Source organism: Macrobrachium nipponense, chromosome 29 (assembly GCF_015104395.2).
Source record: "Macrobrachium nipponense isolate FS-2020 chromosome 29, ASM1510439v2, whole genome shotgun sequence".
Taxonomy (NCBI): domain Eukaryota; kingdom Metazoa; phylum Arthropoda; class Malacostraca; order Decapoda; family Palaemonidae; genus Macrobrachium; species Macrobrachium nipponense.
Genome location: NC_061092.1, coordinates 15,896,210 through 15,905,705, shown reverse-complemented (window position 1 = coordinate 15,905,705; position 9,496 = coordinate 15,896,210).

Sequence of the window (9,496 nt, the reverse complement as noted above, 5' to 3'; positions counted from 1 at the left end):
TTCGTAACTTAGAATCGAAAGTGCTTGCTTTAGAGAGTAAAAGTGAAGTGCAGAAGTGCAGTGATACCCCTTGTGTAGTGGAGGTGCATCAGATCGGCCTCGTTTCGCCTCTAGGCCGGGACCTCTGCTTGACTCCCAGAACCAGGGAGAAAGCATGTCGAAAGCCGAAGGAGGGTTACGAGGAACCCCCACCGATCTGGCGTGCCTTCGGCAGTTTCTGATGAAAATCCCCAGACTGCCTAAGTGCAGTGCACGTGCACGAATCCTGAAGGATTGCTTCTCGTCCTCCGAAGCGTCCTCCCCGCGCAGGGGTTGGAGCTTTCGGATGGACTCGCGCATCTAAATAGAAGCTTTATAGAGGAGGACGCTTCACGTCCTCTCTCTCTCTCTCTCTCGTTATGCGTTTCAGTGAGAAGTAAGAAGGCGAACGTCGCCTGAACTCGTGTCCGTCTTTCCACCGAGAAATACGTAAAAGAAGTCATAGTAGCAGTAAGCTTTTGAGAGCGGCACGCCCAAGCCACGGGGCGCGCGGTGCACGCCAAGCGCGCGCCAGTGGACGCCGAGCTCGCGCGCCATGGACGCGAGCTGCAGCGCACCAGTGGACGCCGAGCGTGCGCGCCAGTGGACGCGAGCAGCCAGCCCCGTGCGCCCAGTGGACGCCGAGCGTGCACCAGCGCACGCCAGGTGTGTCGCCTGGCTGAACGTTTCTGTTGAACTCTTCAAGCTCTTGTTTCAGATTTGGGCTTAAAGAATTTTTACCTCTACCTTCGATGATACCTTCTACCTCACCTGCGAAGAATGTGAAGTAGGCAGTGCTTCGGAGGAAGCTTAAAGTGAACAGACAACTTCTTCTTCGAAACCCAGCAAGACATCGGGTTTGTTTGAATTCAAGAGGTCTCTGTCAATTAATATGCTTTTCGCATAGGTGGATGGAGTTAAGGAAAGCTCAAGGGAAGTTCTCGTTTGCTCTACCGCAAGCTTTGCCTTTCTGCCAATAAATTTAAGTTGCCACTACCGCAGTCAAGACTTTGCGATAGGCAGTTACGGGTTATAAAGGCTCGATGTCCTGCAGTCAGGACTCTCGGCAACGTTCAGTAGGCTTCTTGCAAAGGCACTCATCAAAAGTACGCTCTTCAGGAAAGCGCAAGACAGGACTTCCTTTGCCATACTGCCAATAAATTTTAAGCTTTAGCAGGCATTAGTTGTGATACGGGAGAGGAAGCTGGTTGGAGAGTTTCTTCCTCTTCCCAGGATAATTTTGCCAGCTTTTTAGCCCATCTGAAAGGGCTTTTCAGATGATAGTTTTGTTAGTTCTAGTCGGGACTACGCTGCCGAATTGAAACATCGGTCGTTCTACCTGACGTAAGCCCAGTTCTCTTAACAGGATTCTTGCCCCTTCCTCGTTTGAGACGGGAATCGGAAAAATAAAATGCTCGACTTCCTGGATTACGTTTTGTCAAATTCAGTGACTTTCCCCCACATTGATTAATCTACTATCGTTTTGTCAAGTAAGTGGGTATCCCCTCATTGACAAAAATATCTCTTTGTCCCGTAAATGGGTTAGTTCTCATTGACAAACATCTCATTAACTTGATATTGCGTAAGCAAACAAGCTCTTATTGACAAGATTCGGAAGAGCTCTCATTCGTCATTCGCAGACTCGTACAAGAAATAGACTTGTAGACTACGTCAATGAAACCCTAATGTCCCCAATACATAAGAAGTTGAGCTGACTGCTTCGATTCTCCTAAGTTTTGTTCATGAAACTTGCCTGTCAGAATGTATGTAGCTGTATTCCGAATTCAGCTATATATATGTTCTACCATGTAAGTATGAACAAACTTTATTGTGATATAATTCATATTTTGCCTTGCGTTATTTTATTTCTGGTTGGTTCAAGTCATATACGCTTGCTGTAGTTACCTCTTCGGATGGCAACCGAGAGGTCTATGGTCCATTTTAAGGACATTTAATCGTTACTCCCTGCAGCCTTCCAGGAGTTCCGATTTCCTTTATCTTTTACCGTTTGTAGGTGGTAGTGTTCTGACGACACAAACGCATCTATATATTTTAGCGTTTTCTGTTCGCTTAAATATACCAGCTTGAGAGTCTATGCTAAAAATAAGGGACCTTTTTCTTCATAGAATAGGGTAGCTGGCAACCCAGGCATAAAGTTTAAGAGACGACGATGACGGACGATCGTAAGCTGCTGCTGTCACTGTCCTCTCCTCCAGTCCAAAAACGAGCCAGTACCAGCTCGTTCGCTGTCATGCGCGGGTAGGTTACGTCTCTCTCTCCTGCGGGATTGACTGACTAACCGTATCTCTGTGCTGCAGTTACGTCTCTCTCTCTCCTGCGGGATTGACTGACTAACTGTATCTCTGCCCTACAATCACGGACTTTTAGCCGTAAGATTGAGGGGATTTCTTACATGAATGAATAAACATTGCATTCGTTTGGCCTTAATATGTCCTACAGAGATATCTTACTCCTTTCGGTGCTCGTTACCGCACGGTATAGGACTACGAGTCTACCACAACATTGCACTATTATATGCTCTCTTGCTTAGGCAAAGCGCAGCCTTATTAGGGAAGTAAACATACTGGTGTGAGGGAAGGGTGGATGAGCTTTGCTGGGGACCATTTCCTTCCTAAAGAAGTTGTTTCCCTGAATAGACTGCAATTCAGACCTCTACAGTTTTTTTTGTACCTACCGGGAAACTGAAATTTTATAACTTAAAGATCTAGGAATGATTCTGAACATTCTCTCGGTGCGTTTAAGTATCTCTTGAGGTGATAGAAAGAAGGTGCGGACATCTGGAGAGGGTTTCAGATGTCCTGGATCATAATCTGAAAGAAGTGGAAGCAATTCAGTCGTCCCTCCAGTCCTCGAAACGAGTTTTTGGAACCATGGTCCATATCAACTCTGATCTTCCACAGCTCTCTCATATCTTAGGAAGTATCTTCTCTCGGTCCCGGTTCGGGTTTACGAGAAAGAGCCTATTATAACAAACAGGCGTTTAGAATGGAACGATCCTCTAGAGGTTCGTTACAGGATTGCAAAAGTCCGTACGAATCGTCTCGATCGAAGGCAGCAACTACTGACTTCCGAGTGGAATCTTTCTTTAGAAGTATGTGAGAGTTGTGGAGACTTTAGGGACGTCCTTTCATTCATCTCTTCGCTAGGTTGAGGACGAAGAGGCTTCTTCTTCTCTGCTCCCTTATTCTCGATCCGGGAGCGGTGTAACATTAAACGCCATCCTATGAATATTGAACGGGGATGGATGTTTCGTCTCTTTTCCCCTTTTTCAATCGCTTAGGAAATGTAATAAGATGATTTATATCATCACAGGGAGCGACAATGACGCTAATCGCCCCATGTTGGCCTTCAAGATCCTAGATTCACAGAGGTCACGTCCTTCCAAGGACCTTTTCCGAGAGAGTCGGTCTCCTTTAACACGAAAGGTACCTATAACCTCTCCGCTCTGAGTCTGACTACGTTCAGACTATCGAGATTTTGACAGCATAAGATTGCAGTCTTCCCTTTCCGTTTGAAGAATGGGATAAGCTGGCAGTCACAACTATTAAAGAATACGCAAATATGTTGTTGAGGCCTTTGGGCTCAGAGATTTGCTTCTGTCAAAAAACAACAAAGCCCATTCACGATCTTTGAGTTCTGTGAAATCTCGAAACTCGCTCACCATCTACTTTTTGTCTCACCTGTTTTCTCGGAGTCAGACACTCGTGCGAGATCAGGAGACATATAGTAGCCCTGAGTTTCTTGTTGACGAAGTCGGTTGCGTTTATTACACCCCCGATGATCGTTTAACATGAGACCAGGTTGGACTGTCAGGCATTCGTCCTTCGGGACCTGAATCGCCTTTTTGCTCCTCGCTCCTTTCTCCTGGCACCAGAAGCTCGAGTCAGGAGTGGCTCAGGAGTTGATTCGCTAACGACGTTGGGTTGCGTTGATACACCCCCCAACCCAAGGTTGCTTAGCTTGAATCGCCCAGGCAGTCCAGACTCTCATCCTTCAGCGAAGAATAGTGCATTATGGTCTTCAGGGTACAGCCTTGCTGTCCTTGATTCGTCTGACTGGTCAACTGGTTGGTCACCTGACGTTAGTACAGACGAACTGACTGTGCATGTCCAGATCGAAGCTTTCAATATGGAACTTAGAACTAGTCTGAAGTTCTTGTGTCAAAGCATTCGAAAACATCTCCTACCTGTTAACTTCTTGCATGTGATCAGGAAGGCATTTTTCTAACCACCATAGATACGACAAGGAGGGTTAGTGAGATTTTAAGCCATCGTCACAAGTTTTGGCTTTAGAGAACACAAGGCGGTGTGCTCTCTAAGCTTTTCGTTATGGCCTAAGAATGGAAACCCGTTTGGTCCTTGGGCCAGGAGCTTGGAAGCAAGGATGGCACAAGTTAGTGGGCAGGAGCCAGAGAGAGTCTGTGCCCTGTCAGGTCTCTCAAGTTTTATCTACATAAAACTCAAGAAAGTCGAAGTCGTACGGACAATCTGCAGTGTTCCGAAAAGACCAGACTTGCCCATATCGAAGAACACCCTGGCTTTATTGTTAAGGAGTTCTTTCAAAAAGCTCCTTCTTTGTGTTTGCACAAAGATTTGAAATCTTTTGATTTGAATGCTCACGAGGTGAGGGCGCGGCCTCGGAAGCATTTCAACAGAGCATGGCACTCAGCAACATCCTGAGTACCATGTTTTAGCGAAGCAACTCTGTTGTTCAATTCACACTCCCTGCGAGATGTGAAGATGGCATATGAGATCTGCTGCTCGCTAGGGCCATACGTGTCTGCAGACACAATCTTGGGGGCAAGAAGTACCACTCATCCTATTCCTGTAGAAAATGGTTAGGAAGAGCTCTTAATTTAGTAGTTGAGTCGCCGACAACGGTGACTTCTTAAACTCTTAAGCCTTAGTTAACACCACCTTAACTTTGGATAGGTGGGTCAGGTGGTGATATATATTTTTATATATATATTTATTTTACTTCTTAGCCCTCATGGTATGGTCAATATGGTCTAGTCACGTCGTGGTCTCGCCCCTGTTGACAGATCATCTGGAGTGCACCAGCTATATAGGTCTCTACCTCGCTAGGCAACTCTAGTAGCACAAGCAGACTTACGCGGCAGTAACCACGAAGTCAGCTATGCTAACAGGTAAGGAATCAAGATATCAATTATCTGCTATAATATGTTTCCTAAAATCTTATATTCTGTCTATCTTCCCACCACCAAAAGGTGGGATTCAGCTATATATAGGAAAGTTTCATGAACAAAATGATATTGTATGATACAATTAAGTTTGTTTCATACTTACCTGGGCAGATATATATAATCAAGTACCCACCCACTCCCCTCAGGAGACAGTGGAATAAAAATTATGAATAGAAAATGGGAATGATTCCTGATACCCGCCTCCCAGCGGCGGGAATGGGTACTAACCACCTGACTCCCACTGCGTGTCGTTAAGTGTTTAAATTTCTGTCGGATTCGGAAAAATACAGCTATATATATATCTGCCAGGTAAGTATGAACAAACTTAATTGTATCATTACAATATCATTTTTAGCTAAGAATGAGAATCCCTCGAATCCCTGGCCTAAGTCATTTGAAGTCAAAGGCATATCGAGTCTCGTAGGAAGAGAAGCAGAAAGATCTCTATGCCCTGTAAGAGCTCTAAAGTTTTACATTCAGAGAAAGCATCAGATGGGAGGCTCTAGACAAGGTCTTTGGTGCGCGGTAAAAGACCCCACAAGACTGATGTCCAAGAATGCGCTGGCATTCTTTGTGAGGAACGTCATTACAGACACGCATAAGGTCTGTTCTGACGAACAGTTACGACTGTTGAAAGTTAAAGCTCATGAAGTGAGAGCAGTAGCGACGTCTCTCTCGTTTCATAAGAATATGTCGCTTAAAAAACATCATAGATACGACATTTTGGAGATGCAACTCAGTATTTGCATCTCATTACTTGAAAGACGTTCGTGGTGTGACATATGAGAAGTGTTTTTCTCTAGGTCCGTTCGTATCGGCGGATACGATTCTGGGTACGGGAGCCGACACCAATCCTTAAAAGTATATACTTTCTTCTTTTTGGATATGGTCTGGAGTCTCTTCGAACAATGGAGGACTTGGTTTAGCACGGGCGGCCGTCTATGTTGTTGCCCCTACGTAAGGAAAGAATCCTTGTCATATTCTTTAATTAGATGAGTATAATTTTTTTTAGAAATTATGTATGTGTGCGTAGTGGTTTTGAGTTACGGTTGTTGTGACGAGTTCGGGGATAACTCGGAACAATCCTTAGTTCTAAAATATGGTTAGGATCAGGTGGTCGGGATTGGTTGTGTGCTCCTTCATAAGGTGTATTGTCATATAACGTGGATCAGCACCCATTGACAAAGTCCATTCAGGCTCTGCCGAGTAAGCGGATAAGACCCCCATCGGCAGACCCACAAGAACTCTTTGGCCATAGATCATATATCTCGCTAAAGTTTCTTGTGATGCAAGACTACTGGGCAACACCACGAAGTTCTACCACCTATCAGGTAGGAACCAAGGTTTTATTTATACCTACAACATATGTTGTTTACCTGTCTATTCCATATAGTAGCTGTCTCTTACCCTCCACCGAAAGGTGCCAATCAGCTATGTATATATCTGACAGGTAAGTTGATTGTATGAAAATGATATTGTTATGTTACAATAAAGTTTCATACATACTTACCTGGCAGATATATACAATTAAATGCCCACCCAGCCTCCCCGCAGGAGACAGGTGGAAGAGAGAAAATATGATAGGGAAAACGGGGATGGTTCCTAGTCCTGCCGCCCAGGGGCAGGCCGGTAGATCACATGACCCTACCTGTAAGCGAGCGGCTGCGAAATTTGAATTTCTGTCGGGACGACGGAGTCTTAGTCTAGTATATATCTGCCAGGTAAGTATGTATGAAACTTTATTGTAACATAACAATATCATTTTTTGAGAATTTTTGTATGAATGCGTTTTCGTTTCGAGTTATGGGTTGTTTGTAATGAGTTCGGGGATAACTCAGAACAATTCTATATACTAACATGGTGGTTAGGATCAGGTGGTCGGGATTGGTTATGCTCCTTCACAAGGTGTGTTGTCATAGAAGTGGTCCAGTACCCATTGACAAAGTCCTTTCAGGCTCTGCCGAGTAAGCGGTTCATATACCCATCGACAGACCACAAGAACTCTAGCCATAGATCTAATATCTCGCTAAAGTCTTGAGGTGATGCAGACTACCGGGCTACAGCCACGAAGTCTACCACCTATCAGGTAGGAACCAAGGTTTTTCTTTTATACCTACAACATATGTTGTTTACCTGTCTATTCCATATTAGCTGTCTCTGACCCTCCACCAAAGGGTGCCAATCAGCTAAGTATATATCTGACAGGTAAGTTCATTGTATGAAAATGATATTGTTATAATACAATAAAGTTTCATACATACTTACCTGGCAGATATATACGATTAATGGCCCACCCAGCCTCCCCGCAGGAGACAGGTGGAAGAGAGAAAATATGATAGAAAACGGGAATGGTTCCTAGTCCTGCCGCCCAGGGCAGGCAGGTAGATCACCTGACCTACCGGTAGCGAGTGGCGCGAAATTTGAATTTCTGTCGGGGACGACGGAGTCTTAGCAAAGTATATATCTGCCAGGTAAGTATGTATGAAACTTTATTGTATTATAAACAAATATCAATTTTTTTTTTTTTTTTTTGAAAAATTATATGTAGTGCGTATTGTGCTTTTTGAGTTATGGTTGTTGTGAGAGTTCGGGATAACTCGGAACAATCTTTATTTCTAACGTGGTTTAGGATCAGGTGGTCGGGATTGGTTGTGTGCTCCTTCATAAGGTGTATTGTCATATAAGTGGATCAGCACCCATTGACAAAGTCCTTTCAGGCTCTGCCGAGTAAGCGGATAAGACCCCTTCGGCAGACCCACAAGAACTCTTGGCCATAGATCATATATCTCGCTAAAGTTTCTTGAGGTGATGCAGACTACTGGGCAAACACCCACGAAGTCTACCACCTATCAGGTAGGAACCAAGGTTTTATTTATACCTACAACATATGTTGTTTACCTGTCTATTCCATAAGTAGCTGTCTCTTACCCTCCACCAAAGGGTGCCAATCAGCTATGTATATATCTGACAGGTAAGTTGATTGTATGAAAATGATATTGTTATGTTACAATAAAGTTTCATACATACTTACCTGGCAGATATATACAATTAAAGGCCCACCCAGCCTCCCCGCAGGAGACAGGTGGAAGAGAGAAAATATGATAGAAAACGGGAATGGTTCCTAGTCCTGCCACCCAGGGCAGGCCGGTAGATCACCTGACCTACCTGTAGCGAGTGGCGCGAAATTTGAATTTCTGTCGGGGACGACGGAGTCTTAGCTATGTATATATCTGCCAGGTAAGTATGTATGAAACTTTATTGTAACATAACAATATCATTTTTCGACTTTGTCGTTTCAGGGACAGTGCAAGCATGTTTTTTGGCAATATTTCTGTAATGAACACTCGTATCAGAACGAGATTTTGCTATAGTGTATTATGTCCAGTGCCGTAATTTATAAGGCTATCATGAATCACTAATCGTAAAGAATAACGACACTTACCCTTGTACCAAGAAACAAAAACTCCATTATCCAGAAATGGATACGTACACAGCAGTAAAAAGCTCCACCTACCCTAGATTGGCAATGATGAGTCTTTTTGCCGTCATCTGCTCGTACTTCAGAAATATCAAATTTTTTTAGGTTAATTTGTTGCAAAAAGGGGATAATAGACATGAATTAAATAAACATTTAAAAAGTAAAGTTAAACTAAATAATGAGTAAAGTAAACTATTAAGGCAATAAAGCTTTGCACCTCATCAACAGTGTAGTCATCTGCTGCTCGTAACTGTGTTTGTGGAGTGAGTGCTTTGGAACCAGGAACAGCAACGTGGTTCAAGTGCAATTTGGAGTGAATTAAGACCAAAATGTGTATAATTACAATTATTGTGCTGATTACAACTGCAATCTTGAGTAAGATCAATAAACGTTACATATATATGCTGACATTGTTCAAATGAGTGCTGGGAAGGCTGGGAAAGATGGTGGATTGTCTGTGGTTAGAACGGCCAGCCACACGATTGCTACCATATTGGATTTCAAAACTGCCTTGAAAACATATTTTATGAAGAGCTCACATGCTTATTTTAGTTCTTATGGGGCTTTCATTTATCACATTATGTTGAGGAAACTTCAATCATTTGAATGGTATGCTTAAAGTTGTAATTGTATTCTTGTTTCACCAATTAAATATTGAGTGAATAAGGCCTGGCCAGCGATGACGATGGATCGTCTGTGGTTGTTTACCCTATAGCATCAGAGGTTAGGTTAAGAAATGCTTACTAGCTAGATCTATGGTAGCCCTGACCCCTTAT